At 45.9% G+C, this 23926-nt stretch overlaps 1 long non-coding RNA gene across 2 annotated transcripts in view; it reads left to right on the plus strand.

Moving 5' to 3' along the window:
- The window catches only part of LOC114812936, a 115032-nt gene that overhangs the window by 68662 nt on the left and 22444 nt on the right, over nucleotides 1–23926 (plus strand). The window contains exons 4-6 of one of the 2 annotated variants that reach the window (XR_003760543.2): nucleotides 272–398; nucleotides 1692–1808; nucleotides 3737–3829. This is a non-coding gene — a long non-coding RNA (uncharacterized LOC114812936). The remainder of the gene's footprint in view (nucleotides 1–271; nucleotides 399–1691; nucleotides 1809–3736; nucleotides 3830–23926) is intronic. The other variant, XR_003760545.2, reaches the window with a different exon arrangement.

Below are 23926 nucleotides of genomic sequence, written 5' to 3' on the forward strand. Positions count from 1 at the left end.
CGAGAGGCTGGACTTGTCTGGAAGAACTGCAAACTCTCAAAGTTGAGCTATAGCTTAGAATATCTTGCATGGTAACTCTAGTCAGGCTATGTTCATCGAGGTCTGATATTTTTGAACAACAGAGCATGCAGTTCTGTTTTCACAGTGATTTCAGTTCTACAGAAAGTGGTCATGGTATCGAGTTCCTCAGTCCAGAAACCCCAAGTGAAAAGGGTTTTTAATCCCCCTTAGCTCTCTCTTTTTTGTTTGTTTTCTTCTCGTTCCCTATCAGTGCATCTTGCCAAGATGGTGAATTGAAAATGAGATCGATGCTTCAGCCCATTAACACTGTATTTGATGAAGCCCTCTCCCTTTATGTTCTGTATAGACTGTGAGGAGCCCCTGCGTTGCTACAGTAGGTAAGATGTGAACAGTGACTGAGCTGAAATCGCGCTGCTCAGTACAGGGAGGATGTAGGAAGGGATGGGTAATCAGTGGTGGGATTTTAGTCACGTGGCTGCCAAGATCGTAAGCTCAGACTATCAGCAAGCCCTGAATTCTGGCATCAAGGTGTAGAGATGTTGTGGTGGAAATGTGTTTGGAAGCCGTTGCGTTTTGATGTTGGGTTGTGCTGAGCTGGCTGTAGTCTGAGAGCTAAGACCCACTCCAGCAGATTCAGATCAATCACTGGGATTGTCACCCTTTGATGGCAGATGACAAGAGTACCTGTAAGTGGCAGCTAACCAAGCCACACGCCAAGAAGACTGTCCCAGTGTTCCAGAGAATCCCAAAACTCCAGCCCAGTAGGAAATAGGAGGAAACAGAGTGGTGGGTGATTGGTCCAGTTTTTGTATGCTAGAAAGTGTCACCGGCATTCTATTATTAGTCTTTGCCTTATGTTAATCTTGTGATCATCATGCCGAGTACCAAGTCTAGCCTATGAGATGGCCACCAGTGGAAAACCAAATTTTGCAGAAGCATTATTATTCCGTCATTGGTTACATACACATTCATAAAATCTTCTCCTTAGAAGGTGCCGGCTGAAACAAGTGCTTCCAATTAAATTAGAGCTTTCAGTTTGGTGATGCTGTCCCTGGGGGAAGAGTAGTAGTTCAGATATGGTCCTGGCTTTCTTTGTCCCAAAGGAATCAATCAGAGGTATTTAATGAGCGCTTAATGTGTGCAGAGCACTATACTAAGTGCTTGGGAGAGTATAAAGAGTTGGTAGGCGTGTACCTGGTTTAGGAGGAGCATATAGTCTAGAAGGGGAGCTTATAGTGTAGAGTCCTCCCTGGTACTGAGTTACTGTCCTTTCTCTTGAATGGACTCTTTTTTTGCTTTTTTCTTTTATTTTTTTCCCTGAGTGAATGTACAATATGGTCGCCCACGTAACTCTTCGATTGTCTTTTGACAATTCCCAATCAAGGAAAGGTGACGGTCTGTGAAACATTTTTTTATTGGTGAGTGCAAGGGCAATGTATGATGATTTACTTAAAAGTGTGTGGCATTTTCTCCTTGGTGGTGGTATTTGGGTCTTGTTCAAATGTTATTCAATAGGCTACACCAGTTTGCTATATTGCCGTCTGGGACTTATTCTCAGAATGAGAGAAGCTTAATGAGAGCTACAATTTTCTTATAGCATGTCCCAGACTCCCTGATTACTGGACACCCAAAATAATTTTTACTGATTTTTCCCCCCTTTTGTTTTGTAGGGAATCACCAGGAAATAGTTAAAAACAGGATAAAACCAACTGGAACTTTCTCCATCTTTTGAGCCTCACTTACAAGGATTAATGAGCAGGAGGTGGAAGCTTTTGTTTAGGATCAGAGTAAGTCTTACAGCCTTTATAACAACTATTTGTTGATTTAGTAGAAATTGCGTTTCACTAGCAGGGTAATTCATCAGATTCAGGCACCAAGACCACTGAACACAGTAAAATCAATTTTACAGAAGACTCGTAGCTTACCAGAAATCTTCTGCTTCAGAGCAGCTGATTTTGTTTTGTTGCTTTCAAATAAAAAAAGAAAACCCGAAATGGTAATTTTAAACAGAGAAGTTTTATAATCCTTGTGCTGTGTAAAGTTTTATCAACCAAAGCTATTTGACAGAGTTGCGTAGATTTCATAAACGTTTCTGGAAGAAGGAACTAATCGTTTCTATTTTTAATAGGTACCTGAAACTTTGAGTATTGAAATATACAAGTTTGCTTTTTTCTTTTTCGCACTATTAAGTCTTGCAATTAATATAGCACTCTGGAAGTCCAGAGGACTTGGAGGCTATAAATTATTCCCTAGTGCAAACTGACGTTAGAATGCATTTTCCTACCCAAAATAAGACTTTGTGAAACAGCCATAACAGACCTCGAATTCAGACTAGGAAATGCTGATTGCCTTTTACTCCAATTCAACCAAAAATGCTTTTCAGTGATCAGGACTACATTTCTGCTAGAAAAGATGGCTGGAAGACATTTTGGTTGTTGGTAGCTGAGGCCTATTTCAATTGTCCTCTCCTACATTGAGAATATTTCATCCTCGCTAATAATTTGTCACAATATTTCTGTGAAATACATGCCTATTACTGTTGAGGTTTTATGGGGGTGGGGAATGGGTTTAGAGGCTCTAGACTCTAACAGAGGTCCAGGAAGTTATGACCTCTTCCAAGGGGGACAGTGAGCTTAAAACCCTCAGAACCTGCAGTCGTACCTCCCCTTTCTGTAGCTGGTCTAATGGGATTAATAACTATGGTATTGAGCACTTATGATGTGCCTGCACTAAGGTAGAGTATGTGATAATCCCTGTCATACAGGGAAGGGCTAGCAGGTATTCAGTACTCACTTTATAGGGGAGGAAACTGAGTCACGGAGCAATTAAGTGACTTGCCCAAGGCCCCAGCTCTTGTGCCTCCCGGCATGATGCTCTTTCCGCTAGGCCGCTACTCTTGACCAAAGTCCAAGGCTGTGGTCACCAGTAGATTCTTTAAGGATTTCTGTGCAACATGTGGACATTTTGCCAGCCCTTTTCCTTCCTTCGTCTGATATTTTCCAGTCCCAGAAATCAGCATCAAGGCACACAGGTGGGAAAGGCCACCCAACTCCGATTTGGTCGGAATATTCCCTTTACCATTTTCATCTGGATTCCAGACATTTCCCTGGTGAACGTTCCTCCCCTTCCATATGGCCACTTGTGTGTCCCTTTCCCGGGGATATATAATAATTAGGGTACTTGTTAAATGTTTGCTGTGTGCCAAGCACTGTTCTAAGCACTGGGTGGATACAAGATAATCAGGCTGGACACAGTCCCCATCCCACATGGGACTTGGTCTTAGTAAAAGGGAGTAGGATTTAATCCCCATTTTATAGAAGAGAAAACTGAGGCACAGAGAAGCGAAGTGACTTGCCCAAGGTCACACAGGCCAGTGGCAAAGCTAGGATTAGAACCTAGGTCCTCTGACTCCCAGGCCCATGCTCCTTCCGCTACTAGACCACGCTGCTTCCGGGAGTTTCTGCCTGGAAGCACGGAGGTGGTGCAAGGAGAGGAGGGAGAGCACGTGCTTTCCCACACCAGAATCAGCTCACCCTCTCAGCTTCCCCCTCCCTTGTGGCTCTGGCTGCGCGACGGAATCGACTAGGAGTTTGGGTGGAAGCGCTAGTGGGAGAGACGTCACCCAATTTTCTTGTGGAAATCTAGTTTGGCCAATGCTTGCCCACCCAATTACACACTTTACCTCTCCTGATTTTCTCCCCTTCTCTGTTTCCAGGGCCACCACGGCTCCCAAGTGCCTTCTACAAAGATCTTTCTCTTCAGCTGTTGGAAATTGTGCTGCCCCAAACCTATGGTTCGTGACTAAGAGGTAAGGAGAAGATCCTGGCATGGAACAGTGCTTCCAGCCTTTCTCCTCATTTCCGATTAATCTCTCAGTGTCGTTAGTGTGACATTTCTGCAGCAGTGAGAACTCCCTTGTCGTCAAGTGGGTTGGGAACTGGCGGAAGACGAGTTCTCCTCCTGAGAGCTTCCTAACGGTTCCTCCTGCCCTTTGAGCAGTCGGTTTCAGTGCTTTTGTATAGCTTTTCTTATAGTGGGGGGCGGTGGGGTGTGGAGGGGAGATGAAATTATATTCTTGAGCACAGAATGAAGTACAAAGTAAATGAGGCTCAAGCCTGTTTTATAATTAGAACACGTTTGTTACTTTGGAATTCTCGATATATTTGTTTGTTCAGGGGCAAAAACTTTCCTGGATCTGAAAAGAGGCAGTGATGGCATATGAAACATTAGCGGTGCTGCACAGGGAACAGGCAGAAAATGAAGATCGATGGTTATTTTCCTCAAGCTCCTTAGAAATACACCTCTACTGGGAAAGTAGCCATATATTTCAGGAGATTGTACAATACTTATCCTTGACGATTTATTCGGAACAAGCCGTAAAGATGCAATGTGCATTTATGAGAAAGCAAACTTTTGAGGACCCCCTTTTATTAAATTTGATTTGGCTTCAATAAGGGGCTTTGCATTCTCTACAGACCAATTTTGAGACCTTTATGGTGAGTCTTCTAGTGAAAAAGATTGCCCATTGGAAGAATTCCTGCCAATATAAAAGAGGATTATTTATGGTAGGACCAGAAAGATGCCATTTCTGATGGGGAGATGGGTCGAGCTGAACACAAGAATCTAGAAATGATCTCCATTGATTGTAACGCAAAGAACAAAATAAAACGATAGAAAACAGCAGACAAGAGAAATACAAGAAGTGTCTGATGTGTGATAATTGCTGACTCTATCATTGACCTCTGGTGGGATTTCCTTAGACGAGGGCCATGAGCTAGAAAAGCCAAGGCCGACACTTGCCTAAGTGGAGTACCTACTTTCGCTGTATAGTTAGTATAGATCCTTCCTCAGAGCTCCCAATTCCAAATAGCTCATGGACACTGTAATCATGAGCTCCTAAGGAGGTGGAAGGGAGAGGATAAAAAGAGTCTTTTTTTTTCCTTTGTTTCTGCCAAAAGCCAAAACTCAGGGTTTCCCAAGAAGATCTTTAGAGGCCTAGAGTATTCCTGGTGCTCTCTCCCTTCGCTCCTGCTGTCAGAGCCTTTTTGATCTAAAACAGGGCCAGGATCCCAAGCAGGTGAAATTCTTTCAAAGCCCTGGTGAAAGGCGCCCTGTTTTAGCATGAAAGAGCTAGAAATGCTGGTGTATATGAGACCTCTGATGGGCTCCACTCTGTGGGAGACAAAGTGGAATCGGAGCAAATTGATGCTCTTGGGATGAGGCCTCTTCCCCTCGTTTAATGGCTGAGGTCTGGCTCCTGGGGCCGGATCTCATCTCCCTGCCGCTTCTGTGGTCAGGTGTGGTCAGATTATGTCCAACCGGATGGATGGGGGAGGTGGCCAAACTTAGGCCCAGGATTCGGGCTCAAAATGGAGGCAGGCCAGGCAGGGTTGCTCCCATCAACGGTCTGCCCGACGCTGCTGCGTCGCTAGCGGTACTTGCATCCAGGAGCAGGCAGGATTGGCCCAGAAGGGCTACGGTGGGTCCTGGGTGCTGTAACTTCTAAGCTGCACCTGGGCCCGACCTATTCTTCTGGCTTTTGACATCTTCCGGACCCCTGTGTGGTTGGGTGGGTACCTGGGCCATTGAGGCGAGCGGCATTGGGTGCCGACCTTCCCCGAGAACCTGTAGGTTAACTCCCAGAGCAACAGTTGACCCGTAACGGTGTCACCCGTGCACCTCAAGGCGGCAAGTATCGATCCTGCTTGGAAATAGTTGGGAAACTGCCACTGGGTCCCTGACCCTCATTCTAGTCATTGGTTGATTCTTGCATAGAATTTGGAACTAAAGTGTAACTCACCCCATACAGAGGCCCAGAAGCAGGGAGAGGAGAGTTTGATCATGGGGTAGGGATCCTGGAAATGTAATCTTTAGCTCACTGCGTTTGTTTAGACCCCGTGGAGAACGTTCTGGTTCCTCTTCTCTCCCTCATCCTTGCTCTTTCTGCAGGGCTGTTAGCGAATAGATCTTGGGTTCTTGAGAAGCCGAATGGAGGGCTCCCTCCCTCCCTCCCGCCCTCTTTTCTTCCCTTCCTCCCTTTTTACCTTCCTCCCTCCCTCCCTGCCTTAGTTTTTCATTGTTTTCATTAGACCTTCCTTAAGCCCTCCTTTCCTCTTCTCCCACACCATCCTGACTTGCTCCCTTTTATTCATCCCCTCTTCCAGCCTCACGGTACTTATGTACGTAGTTGTAATGTATTTATTCATACTGAGGTCTGTCTCCCCCACTCTAGTCTGTAAGGTTGTTGTGGGCAGGGAATGTTTACTGTTATATTGTACTCTCCCAAGCACTTAGTATGGTGCGTTGCAAGCAGTGAGCATTCAGTTAATATGATTGAATGAATTAGGCTTCAGAAATCTGGAGTTTACTGCTCTGTTCAATGAGACAAAAGTGGTGAGGGTATTAGGTATACTTACTGAGCAGTTACTTTATACAGAACACTGTACTAAGCGCTCGAGAGAGTACAATGCAATAGAATTAGCAGACACGGTCCCTTCCCGTAATGAGATGACAGTCTAGAGGGGGAGATGGACATTAATATTAACAAATAACGTACAATATATGATTTAAAGATATGTAATAATAATAATAATAATGTTGGTATTTGTTAAGCGCTTACTATGTGCCGAGCACTGTTCTAAGCGCTGGGGTAGACACAGGGGAATCAGGTTGTCCCACGTGGGGCTCACAGTCTTAATTCCCATTTTACAGATGAGGTAACTGAGGCACAGAGAAGTTAAGTGACTTGCCCAAAGTCACACAGCTGACAAGTGGCCGAGCCGGGATACGAACCCATGAACTCTGACTCCAAAGCCTGTGCTCTTTCCACTGAGCCACGCTGCTTCTCTAATGTACATAAGTGCGGTAGGGGTGGGACGAATATCAGATGCAAACATTAAGTGCTCACTGTGTGCAAAGCAGTGTATTAAACGTTGGGCAAGATTCAAAGTTCATCAGGTCAGGCACAGTTTCTATCCCACATGGGGATCCCAGGCTAATTAGGATGGAGTACAGGTATTGCATTCCCATTTTACGGCTGAGGAAACGGTGCACAGAGAAGTCATGACTTACCTAAGATCACACAGCAGGCAGGTGATGGAGCTGGGATTAGGACTCAGGTTTTCTGACTCGGGCCCATGCTCTGTCCGTTGGGCATCCTTGCTTCCTGTTGAATTATTATTCTTTGCTCCAAGTGCTTTAAAGTAACCTTTAGCTTTGATATTTTTTCAATTTTTGCAGATGAAAAAGAGGAATAGATTCACCCCCAAACCCGACAGAACAGGTCTCAATCTTTACTCATCTCGGACAGTTGTAGCCATATCTCTGCCATGGTGATGGGACGCATGAAACAGCACAGCGGGGTGGCCTGGAGAATGTTAGAGCCGAATCTCAAAAGAAAATTTCCCTTAGCACAGATTTTGGAAGGTTCAAAAAGAAGACTGTCTCTCAGACATTTTTCTTCATATAACCTGGCTCTTTTCCCCCCTAGAAACATGAGGGAAGAAAGTTCCTTTATACTTATTAAAAGGGGAGGTGAAAACACACAGCAGGGTCTCGGTGAATGTCACCATCATAGCAGCAACTCTCAGGTTAGGAAAAGATAAGCAGATGGGTGAGGTTTTCAGGCAGCTCTCCATTCCCAGATTTCTGGGAGCCATATTATTGAGGAATTTTGTATTCCTTGTCCCCAGCTGAATGACGAAACCTATAGTTTTGGACCCGTCTCGAATAGGACAAGAGCATTGCGTAGCTGCATTTCATGATCAGTGAAAATCCAATTTTTCTAACGTGCTTTAGAACCAGGCTACCTAGGCAGTATTGTGATTTGCATTTGATTAAAATAATGGATCGTGAAGACTGGGAACGTGTGCCTACCCTGTTGACAGTTCCCATTGTGCAATCCCTGTGTTGCTTGGGAATGAAGACCTAGTGAACCGTAAAATTCAGGTAGATGCAACACCAGGAGTCCCCATTCAGCTTAATATTGTTGTCAGCTGCCTAATGGAACGGTATCACTTACTAAGTGATCTCTTCTCTCCCCCGCCCCTCCCGCCAGTACAAGACAGTCAGATTGCCTAATCTCAATGAAGTGGGTTTTCTCTCATTTAGACTTCTGCTGCCCCATCATTGCACTGTAAACTACGTGATGAAATAAATGAATAGGCATCTTCATCTTGGGTCCCTTTCCTTTTTAATGCCTCATGTTCGAGAAGAACAGTGCTAATTCAGAGAATAAAAAAGATCTAATCTGGCTATTCTTTAGAAATGCCACTTCATAGCGAGTTCTGTGACCCTACTGTCTTCATCAGTGATCCCATTTCTGATTATTCTTCAATCATGGCTTCCTGTCCCTTTCAAAGATGTCTTTAGCTTTACTGTTTGACAGCTGTGGTGATCACACATTTTCCCCGAGAACCTCCTTTGCATTTTTGGGGGGTTTTCTTTATGATGCTTGAAGTGGGTGTTTTGGGGTTTTTTAATCGTCTAGACACTAGAAGCTTGACAACATGGCAGTGAATGAGCATGTGTGAGAAAGGAGACATTCTCTAGGGCCACTGAGTTTCTCAAGGGGGTTGCATTTATTGCCACGGGGTCTCCCCCAGACGGTTTTGAGCAATCCCTGGACCCAAACTGGTAAAACATACATATGGAGTCTTTCATCCTTAGCCATAAGATCCAGCCCATCTTAGAATCAACTGGAAAGGAACCGTTGGTCTTAAGGTGGAAAACCCACTTCAGTCTCACCGAATTATTTTGCCAACAGGGTTGGTAGAGCAGTCCCTGAATATATTCTACTAGTTGCTGAACAAGGCACCCGCCTGTCTCCCCTTCTCCGCACCCATGGAAAAAGTCATAGTGCAGGTGGGTTATAACCCCAGATGCTTCTTCTCCTCACTGGCTCCTGCCTCCTGCCCCTGTTCCTTCCGGTCCACCCTGCTAAAATAACCATTGTCAAAATAATCTTTCCCCCTCCACTCCCAAGCACATCGCCCTTGGCCTTCTTCAGTGGCGATCCGTCATTCACGAAATTGAAAAGCTTGCTTTTTCACCTCTGCTTCACGGTACCCACCAAAGCAGTCTGTGACCAATCAATTCGATGGTATTTATTGAGCGCTTACTCTGTGCAGACCACTGTACTAAGTGCTTGGGAGAGAACGGTAGAAGAGAGCCAGTAGACACGATCCCTGTCCAGAAGGAGCTGGCAGTCTAGAGGGAATAGCTTACCTCCTTCAGACAGTGCTCTGCACACTCATCACGTTTGCTCTCTGTTTCCCATGATACTGTCACCCGGGACTCCGCTATGTCACCCGCTGTTCACGATTAACCCCTCCAAACCCCCGGAGCCCCCTCCCGATACAGCTCAAGATCCCTCTTCCTCCGGGCCATTCCCAGTGTAAGATGATTATGCCTCTCCCTTGTAACAGTTAACACGCCACCGTTCTGGGTGTGGGAATATGGATGTCTTCGCACACATAGTGTCTTCCATTTTGGGGACGGGGAGTTGGTGTTTATTATTGCTAGCCTGCTCTGTTTACTTGCTGGTTTCTCTAGGTTGATATCATATGCAAAGTATATACCTAATGGCTTATTTGATAAGGACGAGGCCAAAGAGCACTAAAATGGGATGTTTGCCATTTCGGAACAAAAGATCCCAGAAAGCATGGGCGCCTTTGAAAAAGAAAACCAAAGGATCGGGCTGATGATGAATCCCTTATAAGTCTGTCTTCTGTGAATCCAGGTTTTAGGGGTAAGTCCTGTGCACGTGGACATGCAAATGAAAGACGCTATTATTTGAAAGAGTTTCAAATCCTACTGCGATAAGGATTATAGAATTGGATTGGGAAAAAGAAATTGGAAAGAGGATAGAAAATGAAGCTATAGTTACTTGAGCTAGGGTGCCCATTTTATGACCCGCCAATGGATCCGGCCCTTGTTTCGAGAGAGTCGCAGGTAGGTTGGAGGTTTATGGTTGGACAAATTAGGAGAGACAAAGTGAAATGGACCGATGCCTCTATTCATGGTGATTCTGACTGCACAGTGCTTTAAACAGCAACTTTGACTCTGTCACATCAGTTGAGTCTGCTAAAATAGAGATCTTTCCTGGAATGTCCCGGGCCTGTCATCCAAGCAGCCTTCTGCTCTGTGGTCTGTGGTCCTGCTTTTCTAGATTGTTGTCAGTACTCTCTTGTGGGAAATTCGGAGCTCCTGGGAATGGAAGGAAACTGGAACAAATACATGGGGCTTCAAGAATGGAGAGGAGGGCACAAGAAAATGCTCTGCCTTAGACACAGTTCAGATACACTGGGTTGAGTCAGGTTTATGAGACTGGCAAGGCAAAGTCAGGTGCTGCTGGGAACCAGAACTGGAGGAAGGGAGGGCAGCCTCGCAGTAAGTGGGGTCCTGTTCTGGCCAAGCAGTTTGAGGTGTATTGGGGCTGTAAGTTGCCACTAAAGAGCACTGTTGGTCCAGACCTGGAAGGCCAGCGGGAACTCTGGGCTCAGTCTCGTGTGTTGTGGAGAGCTTTGGGCCAGGATTCCTGTAGCTCCTGTTGTCCTTCTCGCCGTCTCAGAGAAATGCGTTCTTCCAGCAGGAAATGCAGACAGCCCATCAGTCGTCTTTATCGAGGACTTACTGTAGGCGGAGCACTGTACTGAGTATTTGAAAGCATGCATTAAAGTTGGGAGACATGATCCCTGCCCTCCTAGAGTTTAGAATCTAGTGGGGGAGGTGGACATTGAAACAAATTAGGTCGAGGAAGCTGCAGAACATAATGATTTGTACACAATTATTGTGTGGCTGGGATTAGTATCCAAACGCTTAGAGGGCATGGACCCAAACATTTAAGCTATGCATAAAGTTATGCTATGCATCAGCCTCCTCACTACCTCGGTGCCTCCAACCTCTCCTGGCCCTACTATATTCTGCTGCCTGGATCATTGTTCCCCAGAATATTTTTTGGCACACTGTACTCCTCCTAAGCCACCTTTGGTCACTCATCCATCTCCACATCAAGCAGAAACTCCTCACCATTGGATCTATGCACTCAATGAGCTCTCTCCGTCCTACTTACCCTCGTTCCTACCCCCCTACAACTCAGCCCACACCTTTTGCTCCTCTCCTCACTGTTCCTGGCTTTTTTTCTGTTTCACCACCAACCCCTCACCTTCATCCTCTCCCACCTAGAACCCCCTCTTACTTCATATCTGACAGATCACGACTCCCCATCTTCAGTGCTCTGTTAAAATCGTATCTCCTCCAGTAAAACGTTTTCTGACTAACCTCTTATCTCCCTGCCCTATTTTACCTCCTTATGGAGATAAGTGGCAAAGCCGGGAATAGGACCCAGGTCCTTGTGACTCCCGGGTCTGTGCTGTGTCCACTGGTCCATGCTGCTTCCCATATTCTGCTTCTATTCCACAGTCTGCCCAAGACTTTATTCATCTCACCTTCCTATAAAACCTGGTGAGAACCAAGGACATTGTAACATCATCATTGTTGACTCGTGCCAAGCCCTAGGGTAGGGAGAGAAGAAAGAAGGCAGAAGCTGGGACTGAGTGTATGTCCCTGGCATATGGGCCCAGTTTAAACGTTCCTTAGCTCTGGCAGGCCTCTCCACTGAAGATCCTGCCACAGTGACAGGCAGCCTGCCCTAAGAAGGTGGTGTTGGAGTAGAATGAAACCAATGAAACCAAAAAAGCAAAATCACATCTTTTAATTTTAATCAAGATTTAATCCCCATCCATTTTCATTTTGGTGCTTTGAATAACATGCTACTGTTTGTGCATTCCAAACTGAGTGTTTCCCGTTGGAGATTTGGAGGCGAGATGGAAGGTTTTCATTGAAACGGGTAAAGCTAACGGAGACAAACAGATTTCATTTCTTTAATAATATACAAACCTAAGTCAATATACTTGGAATCCTATATTCTTTCTTTAGTTGAACATCAATTCTTTGTTTTGGATACTTGAAAATAATCTAGGGATCAGGCATTGAGTCTGTTTTCAAGCACCATGGGTAATGGAGTAAACACTGTATTAAATCCAGCACTGCAAAAACATGCGTACAGAAATTCATGGTGGTCTCATCAGAGTAACAGCATAGCCTAGTGTAAAGAGCACAGTCTGGGGAGTCACAGGACCTGAGTTCAAATTTCCGCTCTGCCATATGTCTGCTGTGTGACCTTGGGCAAGTCGCATAATGTCTCTGTGCTTCAGTTACCTCATCTGTAAAATGAGAGTTAAGACCGTGAGCCCCATGAGGGACAAGAACTGTGTCCAATCTGATTAGCTTGCGTCGACTCCCGCGCTTAGTACATCGCCTGGCACATTGTAAAGGCTCAATACCCTAGCTAAAAATCAAACTTTCAGGCCTAAAATAATTCCAGTAGTCCCTTTTGCACCCAGCAACATAGGTGTCCCCCGAGTCTTGCAGCACACTCTTGTTCTCCCTCTTGTTCTGAGTGCTGATCTTGCTGGCCCTTAGTAAGCCAGATCATGGTCGCTGCTGATAGATATTGAGAGAATGAAAAAGTGCTAATGGAGATCATGAGAGTTTAGTCCCACTGCAGTAAAAACGAGGATAGAGAGGAAGGTGAAATTTTATCTCTGAACTAGAGAATCCAGTCCAGGTGATAAAGTGAGTCATTGGTGCCCCTGCTAAGTGGCTGGTTCTGTTGGGTTGTGGGAAACAAAACGTGTCTGGCTTTTTGTTCTCTATTCAGCTCAACCGGGAAATCTCCTAGCTCAGCCGAGCGCGCCAGTAGCCCCATCGAGGAACGAAACCTCTGTCTCCAGGTTGCATTGGCTGCTGAGACCTGGAACCGAGCCAGCCGGGGAAGTGCAGAGAGAGCCGCCAACCTGCCAGGTTGCAGCCCGTCCAGCTGTTTCCCACGGCCCACCGTCTCCCCTTAGCCCGGGACGTGGACGTGTGTGCAGCCGATGGGCCACAGCCAACAGTTAACTGGTGTACGACCTCCTGGTCTCTCACTGGGCTTTCTAGGCAGGCAGGTGCACTCTTAACAGTGGTCCCGGAAAAGTCCCGGCTCCTGCAAAGGCAAGATGGTTGCCGCTTTTGGACTATGTTATTTGGCAAATTGAACATTAGGACCTCTTGAAGAGGGAGTGCTTAGGGACCAAGGGGAAGAGGAAATATGGCTGGAAGTATTTCTGTGTACTTCCTGCCCAGGTAGATACACTGCAGCTGGGACCTTGAAAAGGTAGGTTGGATTGAGCCGTTTCTCTCTGGGCTCTCTCTCCACTTAGGGGCTGGAACGTGTGGCCTGGAAGCCGTGCTAGTATTCTCACCCAGAAGGGCTTCCTTGTGGGTAAGCGATCGCTCTTAGAACCCTGTTTGGTTTTTAACCTCCGTGGGGAGAAACCGAGGCAAGATGTTTATTTCCAGTTTTCTGAATTGAATCCGTGTATGGATGTAGGGATATCAACTCTTTCTCAAGATGTATCTCGGAGCTGCGCTCCGGGGTCATCTGGCGCTTCGATTCATTTGGACGTGTTTCACAGAAGAGGGGCTTTTGATTCTCATCTGAGATCCCGACCAGTGTGCCCTCCTGTGCAGGGCAGGCCTAGAGCTGAGGTGACCTCTAGTCAAGGTTACAGAAGTCTGCCTCCATTTCCTGGGCTACAGTGGGTGTAGATGCTTAAGTGACCCATCAGGGATTACTGAGCACCTGATGTCAGCAGAGCACTGGACTGAGCAGTTAGGGGCATTCCAAGGAACAGGTGCGGTCCTGCCTCCAAGAGCTAAACCGCTGTACTGCTTAACCACCATGGCTGTGGTGTTATTACCGGGATCGTCGACCTGAAACCGAACGGAAATATGTTTGGGCAGGGGTCAGAACCTCTCACGCTAAGCCTCAGGTTCTGATATAGGTGGTAAATTTGTCTCTGTTGTTCGAGCAACAGTATTGATTGAATAAATCTGCCTATTCCTGAACAAATAATCAAGTTAGGAGAGGCAATCATCTCAGCTTTTCCCCCAGTCATTGGGGGCAGAGATGTAAAAATCCCAATAAGCTCTGGCTAGTTGGGAAAGTGGAGCACCGGCAACTACTCTTGCTCCCCTGGCTTGGTGACAACAGGAAATGGCAGCAGCAGGTCAGAGGTGTTCTTTCCACTGCATTTGAGCTGCTTGGATCTCCTCCTTTGGCAGACTTGCCAGGCAAGTCACCCTGGCTTCTTCACCTCTGCCTTAACCATCTCCCCTCCGTCCCCTTTCAAGCTGCTTTTAATGTTCCCGTCCCCGACTCCATGTGGCTCAGGTGGAAGACCCCGGGCTTGGGAGTCAGAGGTCATGGGTGGGAATCCCGGCTCTGCCACTTGTCAGCTGTGTGAATGTGGGCGAGTCACTTAACTTCTCTGGGCCTCAGTTGCCTCATCTGTAAAATGGGGATGAAGACTGTGAGCCCCACATGGGACAACCTGATGACCCTGTATCTACCCCAGTGCTTAGAACAGTGCTCTGCACATAGTAAGCGCTTAACAAATACCAACATTATTATTATTATCTCCCCAGGCCACCTCCTTGCTTCCCCTTTTATTCTCTTTCTGCTACCTTAATTGATATGTTTTTCCTTCCGTTCAGTCCATGGAAGTTCCCCGTGGACAAGGATCCTGCCTAATAATAATAATAATGTTGGTATTTAAGCGCTTACTATGTATAGTTAATCCCCATTTTCCAGATGAGGTAAATGAGGCACAGAGAAGTGAAGTGACTTGCCCACAGTCACCCAGCTGACAAGTGGCAGAGCCGGGATTCAAACCCATGACCTCTGACTCCCAAACCTGGGCTCTCTCCACTGAGCCACGCTGCTTACCAACTCTGTCGCATTGTGCTTTGCGTGCAGCAAATGCTCAGTACCAGTCAGTCAGTCACAGTCCTAAGTGCTTGGGAGAGTTCAGTGTAACAGAGTTGCTAGACGTGTTTCCTGACCACAAGGACCGTAGTCTAGAGGGAGAAGGTGACGGTCTAGAGTCTCCAGTGAAGGCTCAATAAATACCACTGATTGATTGAATCCCTTGAGGGACCTCACTGTTCCAGCTTCTGTTACCCAGCATTCCAGCTGCCTCGGGGGCTCGCGATCTCCTCTTCCTGGGGATGATAAGTTGGGATATGGGGAGGAGGGGAAGGGGTAGGAAGTGATAGCATAATCTGATTCCAACCCTCTAGATCCAGTCTTTCAGGGAAGAAAGGAGGGGGTAGCAGGGAGTGGGGCCTTAATACCTGAAACGTTGTGGACTGTGTCAGACAGAGGAAGGGGAGTTTGTGGTATTTGTTAAGTGCTTACTATGTGCAAAGCACTGTTCTAAGCGCTGGGGGAATACAAGGTGATGAGGTGGTCCCACGTGGGGCTCACGGTTTTAATCCCCAATTTACAGATGAGGTACCTGAGGCACAGAGAAGTGAAGTGACTTGCCCAAGGTCACACAGCTGACTAGCGCCGGAGCCGGGATTAGAACCCGTGACCTCTGACTCCCAAGCCCGGACTCTTTCCACTGAGCCACGCTGCTTGCCTGTTTTCCCAAAAATGGTATAGACAGCAAGCTCCCGGGGGGCACGGTGTTGGCAATCGACACCTTGGTGTGGGCCCAAGAACCCTAATCCGGTACTGCCTCTGCAGGGAGCATTCAACCCATACCAGTAACGGTAATAATCACGAAGCACTAGGTGGCTCTCCGGCTGAATGGGCCAAGCGTGAGTGTGTGTTGGAGCCTGTTCTTCCCAAGGTGAACCGGTTAAAGGATTAGCGGTCTCCCAACTCCAGCACTGAATGGACTCTAGCCACCTCAGAAACCGTCTGGAAAATAAGCAGGCAGGGCTGCTGGTTGGAGAAGCAGGCATTTCTCTTCTGCCTCAGAGCCGGGCCAGCGCAGCAGGTGAGACAAGTCCAGGCAGAATATAAAGAACATTCAGCGAAAGGGTAAAATGAGCAGCTTGGGTCCAAAGCACTTTACGGTCGTCACCTGGGTGTCGAGTGTGTCGTTTACATTAGTACGTCCTGTCGAAACCTTTTCCGAAAAGGGATGTGGGAGCCAAAAAAATCCTCCCAAAAGCATCCTGGCCACTGGCTAACACCAATACGTTTTTCCATCGACTTGTTCCCCAGGCTAAACGTTATTTTCCGATTCAAGCGCCCTAACGGCCGGTACAGGAAAAAGCGCTGACAGTAAAATAAGTCTCTCCTCCTGTGAGTTTCATTGTCACGGCAGGCTAGCAGGTTTGCTTCGTCTCCTCCGGAACCCATCACGTACTTACTCTTCCCCAACAAAATCAATCTCTTCGTGGGTCGTAGTTGAGGTACGCTCTGTGTCTTCCATCAACGCGACTTTATCAGGTGACTCAGGCGAGTGTCTTCATCCCCAAGAAGCGGGAAATCTCACCGACTGCAGAGGGATCCCACGGGGCTGGAGCGGACCTGTCGCAGTGGCGACCAGCGGGCGGTCCGGCGGGGGGGGGGCCGAGCCCCGAGCAACGATGCACTCCGGTAACAGAAGCCACAGTGGACAATCAGACTGGCAGGGAGGCCAACCGGTGCGTTAGTTGCCCCACTCCGCATGGAGAGCCCATCGTTGAATGCCGGCAAAGGGCGGTAATAATAATAAAAACAGTGGTATTGAAGTGTTCACCCTGTGCCAAGCACTGGGGTGATATAAAAGATGATCAGACTCGACACAGTCTCTGTGCCGTATGAGGCTCAAAGCACTGTGAGGAGGGAGAACGGGTATCGAACCCCCATTTTTCAGATGGTGAAAGGTGCGGTGAAATGAAGCGACTTGTCCGAGGACACGCAGCAGCCAAGTGGCGAGGCAGAGTTTAGAACCCAGGTCTTCCAGCCCCCAGGCCTGTGCCCTTTCCACCGGACCACTCTGCGGTAAAGTGATTAATAGGTCAGGACCTGCTCCTTTCCTTTCCCTCTGGGCATAGTCTAGTTCTTGAAAATCTTGTCTTTGAAGTCAGAGACATTATAAATGGCCTGAATTCCCCCCCCCTCACCCCCCCCTCCCCGTCAGACCTGCCAGGGCCGGCAGATGTCATTCATCAGAAAAAGCAGAGGGAATGTGTCTGTCATATTGTGTTGTACTTGGGAGTCAGAGATTGTGGGTTCTAATCCTGGCTCCACCACTTGTCAGCTGTGTGACTTTGGGCAAGTCGCTTCACTTCTCTGTACCTCAGTTGCCTCGTCTGTGAAATGGGGATGAGGACCGTGAGCCCCACGGGGGACCTGATTACCTTGTATCTCCCCTAGCGCTTAGAACAGTGCTTGGCACAGAGTAAAAGCTTAATAAATACCGTCATTAATAGTAGTAGTACAATGCTCTGCACACTGTAAGTGCTCAAAAAAATACAAATGACCGGTCAACAGTGGCCCAGCCTGAGAGGTGACTCGTAGGAAGGTAGCCCCAGGAAGTCTGTTTGGAGCAAAGCTTCTCCTGCTTACCATAAAAGCAACTATCCACGACCACATCAGTCCTGATTTGGAAAGGTGGAAATATCTTTATCCCCTTTCACTCATCTAGTCAGTCGCTTTCAGCAGAATTTAAGGATTTTTCCAAAATCTAAATATATTTTGAGTGTTGGCGTTATTTCACATGATTCTGCCAGAACGTGTGCTTTCACTTCTCAGGTTGGACTAGAAGGTCGCTTAGGGAACGAGGCTTAGATCGTCCAACAACCCGGCCCTGTTTGGGTGTAGTGGAAAGGTGGTGCAGGGAGAAGTGTTTGGCTCGTGGATGGCATTGGAATGGGCAAGTACTACAGGACCGGTTTTCCTTAGCGAGGGAGAACATTTTGGGAGAACTGGGAGTGCTTATTCCCCCTACAAAGACTTTACTCCCTTGTAGATAGCTATTAAAAGTTAGGAAGCGGGAGTGGTGGAGGGTGGGGGTTTGTGGTTAATGTTTTTTTGATCCTTGAAGCTGAACTCCCCAGAGTGGTTTGTTTTTTTGGGTTTTTCCCCCCAAATCCCTGGAGGAAAGAGGGCTGGCCTGGGAGTCAGGACATCTGGGTTCTAATTCCAACTCGTCCACGTGTCTGTTGTGTCACCTTGGGCAAGTCACTTAACCTCTGTGGACCTCATCTGCAAAATATAAATGAAATGACTGTACTCCCTCTCTCTTAGATCATGAGCTGCTTGAGGAACCCGGGACTTTGATGTGCATGTAGTATATCTACCCTGGCGCTTAGAACAGTGCTTGGCATATAGTAAGTGCCTAACGTGTCATCATCATCATTATTGCTATCTCGATGTCTGTTCTCTCGACAGTGACTATTGGCATTTTTTGAGGTTTGACCACACGTTCCTACTCTCCACACCCATGAATAGAGGCTGTGCTGAGCTTTACACTTTTAGTAATTATGTTCTTGAGGGATTGTTTCATCACCCAGGCGAACCAGACATCCGATGCTTGCAGATGCCTTTGACCCCCTTATTGGCTTGGCCTAATTTTGCAATATGTCGGGTCAAGATAAAGATCAAAGAGGGTGAATGGTGTGACTCCGAATTCCGGAGGAGGCAGCATGGCATAGTGGAAAGAGCAAGGGAGTCCGAGGATCTGCGTTGAAATTCCGGCTCTGTCGCTTCTCTTCTGTGTGACCTTGGGCAGGTCACTTGACTCCTCTGTGCCTCATCTTCAAAAAGGGGATTGAATCATACTCCCTTCTACTTAGGTAGTGAGCGCCATATGGGACAAGGACCGTGTCCAACCTAATTATCTCCTATCTACCCCCAGTGTTTAGTACGGTGCTTGACACGTGACATCATTGGAAATAGTCCGAGAAATTGAACGAGGGACTAGTGGCAAATGGAATGCAAAATCTTTAGAGGTAACTCTGATGTGCACTAGATAGAACTTGAGAAATGTAACTGCAAGTTTGGAATACAGAAGGAAGAAAGGACTGGTTATTGAGCATGGAAATAACCCCCAGTCGTTCTGATACCTTACCGTGATGCGTAAATGTCATGAAAAAAGGGTAGTTTTCCTTTACCAGGGACTTTAGATGGTAAACCTAAATACTTCGTAAGCATAGCATATTACTCATTTATAAACAGTTAAGCATTTCAATATTCATTTTTGTTTTTGGCCATAATCTCACAAGGCATGACGGCAATGGTTTCCTAAAGAAATCCACAGGGCAGACCTTCCATTTGAAGAAAAACTCAATATCCTTCATCTGTCACCAGATGCAGTTTAGGAAAAAGTAATCGTGGACAGAAATTTGATTTCTGAATCAGGTTTAGGAAATTGGTGCAACATCGAATTAATGGCCCAAAGAGATTTTTCAAATTGATGTAAACCACAATGAGATTACCAGTTGGTTATTAAAACACTTTGGAGGCATTATTTAAGAGAAAGTGTACTTCAGTGAGTGAAGATAACTTTTCAATAAATGTTACTGTTCTCTTGGAATTATAATCAATTTACTGTAAGAATAGATTACCAAGCTATAAATTCATAATAATTCTTAGAAATTAGGGGAATCAGAAAAATAATTTAATAATAAAAAAGTACTGCATATATACTGGGGGGAAAAAAGCAGTTTAGTGTTAATTATTTAGGAAATTTCATTGGGTGCTGAAGTTTCTGTTATACATTAGGTAATAAAAATTAAATTTAGCAGTCCTGATCTTGGCTATTAAATATTTGAACAGCCGGGTGAGACCGCTCTGGGTTTAGGGGGCGAATTATAGAGGTGGCAGGTTTATTAAGTGGGGATTGGTCAATTTTGGGAAATTAAAACAACACTTCTCTCTTTGGACTTCAGGTGAAAGCTGCTGCACTCAGGGTGTAAAAATACCACATATAGTAATGGTATATGTAGTTTCCAGCCAAGCTAGGCTAAAAACAATATATTTCTACCCTTTTAATATTCATCCGACCTATATTGATCATCCGGCAAAACTAAATTAAATGCACAGCTTAATACATTCAGGAGACATAAGACACTAACAAAACCATTCCGTGGAACAACTGCGTATACTTCTTGTGTGACTGTTCGGAATACGGGGCTTTGGTATTCCCACTGTCACATTTCTTAAGTCCAAAAGATGACCTTGGGTAAACCACATGATATGTGTTTTTGAGTGCCTGCTTCTTAGCCAAACATTAATATTTGTGAACAGATGGAATACGAGGCAAAGTCAGTTCTCGTTCTGCTCTTCCCTTTGCCATCTCTTTACTAGCCAGGGACAGTTGGACGTGTGTGGCAGATTCCTGCAGAGAAGCACAATTCAGACATTTGGGAATGTTTATCCTTAGCCTCCTTGTACCCAAGACCCCTTCAAGGCCGCTCACCTTCCGGCCGTCTATCTGTCCAGCCCACTTTGCTGGCTGTTCCGTCAGAGCGTAGCCGAAGTAGGATCTGGGGATAGCAGCAGTGGTGACTGGGGTGGGGAAGTTGAGGATCGGGCCTGAAAGAAGGGGGAGACCCTTTGTGGGATATTGAAGGCTAAAGGACAGTGGCCCCACTGGGTTTTTCTGCCTTTCTCTGGCCAAACTTTACCACATGTGTCTAGATGATTTGCAGACCTGAAAGAATTTGACAGACCCGCGCACTGTAACGTTTTATTCTCCCGACCTAAGATGGAATCATGAAATGGAAAAAAATGACTGGGTAGGATAGCCTCCTTTGCAGAACACCTCCCTGGGCTAAATAATTAGGAATCCTAGCATTGTAGAGCTTTAGATTGGTGCATTATCTTTCCTGACTCATGTGGAAATAGGGAGGAGAAGCTCACTTAAAAGATTTTAATTTAGCATAGCCTTTCAATTCAATGAATCTTTGTCTTTTGAGTGTTATCTCCCATATTCAGCCTTCCAGTGCTTGTGCTTTTTCTGCGATTCATGCCGTTACTAAATGAGTTTAGTTTGCCTTGATTCAGTTGGAGCCAGTCAAGAAAATTATTTTGCTGTGTGATGCCAGTCACTCCAAGTACTTTTCTTGCCATTTGCATTTAGAAAAGAAATGATTCATATATTCTCCCCCATCCCTAAAAAGTTAGCCGGTAATTTTCCGTCACTCAGTTGGCGGTATTTATTGAGAACTCGCTGTGTGCAGAGCATGTAGTCAGCACTTGGGAGAGTACAAAAGAATACAGATTAGATAGGGCCACTGCCCTCAAGGACCTTGCAGTCTGTTTTTCTATTGAACATTTGTTTTGCTTCCATCTTAATCGATGGTCTCTAATGAGCACTTACTGGATAGAGAGCATTGTGCTGAGGGCTTGGGAGAGAGTAAAATGCAACAGAGTTGGTAGACACGTTCCTTGCCCACAGTGAGCTTAAGGGCTAGAGGGGACTCCTCTCTTGTGATTTATCATCTTTGAACAGTTTTAAAGTGCATTCATTCATTTCAAAATGGCCAGGCTCATTTTTTCAGAGACCCATGCATGGAAAGAGACTGACCGGTTTATGCCGAGTGGGTGGAGGAGGAGTGAAGCACACTGAGCAGTACAATACCTCAGCCCAACCTCACTCTGGTTAGGGGCACTGAGGGGCAACGTCACTAGTTGCCTCTGAATTATTTTAATGGGATTTGTTCAGCGTTTACTTGGTGCCCAGTCCTGTACTGAGCAGAGAAGTAGATACAAGCTATTCTCCTGGGTCTGTGCTGCTGGCTGTCTTCCATGACCCAAGAGGGATTTGGCGAGCCGGTAATACTGATGGAAGACTGTAACAATCCTCCCACTCAGTTGCCTAGGCATGGCTGTGACTGGGCTGGAGAATCAAGTGGCAAGTGGTCAATCAGGAGTTTTTATTGAGCACAGTACTAAGCACTTGGGAGAGTACAACAATAGAGTAGGTAGGCATGGCCTCAGAGGAGTTTACAATCCAGTAAGGAAGACAGCAGCTTTGAAAAGAAGAGACTCAGAAAGATTACCTCCCCTCCTCCAAACTTGAGCACATGAGGAAGGTCCCCCTTAGGAAGCAGGGAGAATTGGGAATCATTAAATATTGGGGAATAGTGAAAGCAGAGCTAACCTGCTTATCGTATAAAAAAAGATTGAGCAAATTATCCAGCACCAGCTATAAAATCAGTCATGACTGTTTTGGATGCAAATCACGTGTATTCCAATTGCTTCAAAATGAGGATTTTTGTGTGTGCGTCGGGGCGGTGGGGAGACGGTGGGGGTGATGGTGGAACTGACAGAATATTCCTTTGAAGAGATTTGATGTAGTCCCTCCACGATGATATGTGATTAAGCACTAATCTTCTGTCCCTTTGTTGTGATGTAAAATAATATTTTGCATGTAAATTGAGCCTCTCAAACTGAAGTAGATGCTGAAGAAAACCCACCATTTGGTTAATGTAGTCACTTATCCTGACAGTAAAGACAGCTAGCTACAAGATGAATGTTTTTTCCAATCCAGTCCATTAATAAATCAATCAGTCGTATCTATTGAGAGCTTACTCTGTTAAGAGCACTGTACTGAGTGCTTGGGAGAATACAATACATCAGAGTTGTAGACCCGTTCCCTGCCCACAACTGATCCCTGTGTAGGGAATATTACTGACAGTAGTAGTACTTATTTTTGTGTAACCTTACTGAGTGACACATTAAATCAAGTACTATATGGGGAATTCTAATTGCCAGTTATATAAAATTGATTCATATCTTCAATAATTAGTGGAAAACAAGTAAAAAATGGCTCATAAGGATAAGTGAGTCTTCACATCTGAAAAGACTCTTGTAATATTTTTTCCCTTTAGTTTCTTTTGATTTTTTTTTCCGTTGGTTACACTAAAATGAAAGTTTAATGATGTGTTGGGATTTCAAATGCCCTAATAATCGTTGTGGGTGAGGTCCCTCATTTTAAGAGTAACATTAATGAGAATCATCCATGTGGTATAATGAAAGTATTTCTGTATATCTTCTGGGTTGGTAAATGGTGTTGTGGATTTCCATTTTGAAAAGTTACAATGCTAAGTTACAACGAGCAGCAGCGTGGCCTAGTGGGTAGAGCATGGGCCTGGGTGTCCGAAGGTTGTGGGTTCTAATTCCGGCTCTGCCACTTATCTGCTGTGTGACCTTAGGCAAGTCACTTCATTTCTCTGGGCCTCAGTTCCCTCAGCTGTAAAATGGGGATTGAGACCGAGAGCCCCAGGGGGGACAGGGTTTGTGTCAACCCAGTTTGCTTGTATCCACCCCAGCGCTTAGTCCAGTGCCTGGCACACAGTAAGCGCTTAACAAATACCGCAGTTACTGTTAAGGCCCCGAGCAGAGGTCACTGTAAATATCTAGTTGTATTTTCATCTTTTCCACCTAAAACAACTTTGGCCGAGGAGATCTTGAATTAATTTACTGGTGTGGAAAATTGCAAAGGCACAGATATTTATCTTTGACTACTGAGCCAAGTATTATGATGTTCCTCAAAGAAGGCAGAAGGTTTCAAGTGGATGACTGTGAAAAGTTCAGGGTGGGTGTTTCTCCTTTGGCTTGTACTTGAAAAGTTGTAAGAATTACATCATCTTGCTCCCTCATTACTCCCTCTTCAAGCATGTAAACACAAGAACAATGAATGTCATGACTAATGACCCATCTGGCCCAGAATTCTGTCTCCAGCAGTGACATCAGGTTCCTGGGAGGGCCAGTTTAATACTGCCTTCTTTAGGCTTCCATTTTAATGTTCAGGGATGAACCTTCTAACACCCTTTTTTCCCCTCTACATTCATTCATTCATTCAGTCGTATTTATTGAGCGCTCACTGTGTGCGGAGCACTGTACTAAGTGCTTGGAAAGTACAATTAAGCAACAAGTAGAGACAGTCCCTGCCTACCACGGGCTCACAGCTCTAGGATTTCCTCTAGTGACCCATTTTCAACCGTCATCCGTATACTGATCATTTTGTCAGACTGCTGCCCGTAGTAGGAGCCTCCGTACATCTGTCGCCTA

Source organism: Ornithorhynchus anatinus, chromosome 6 (assembly GCF_004115215.2).
Source record: "Ornithorhynchus anatinus isolate Pmale09 chromosome 6, mOrnAna1.pri.v4, whole genome shotgun sequence".
Classification (NCBI taxonomy): Eukaryota; Metazoa; Chordata; class Mammalia; order Monotremata; family Ornithorhynchidae; genus Ornithorhynchus; species Ornithorhynchus anatinus.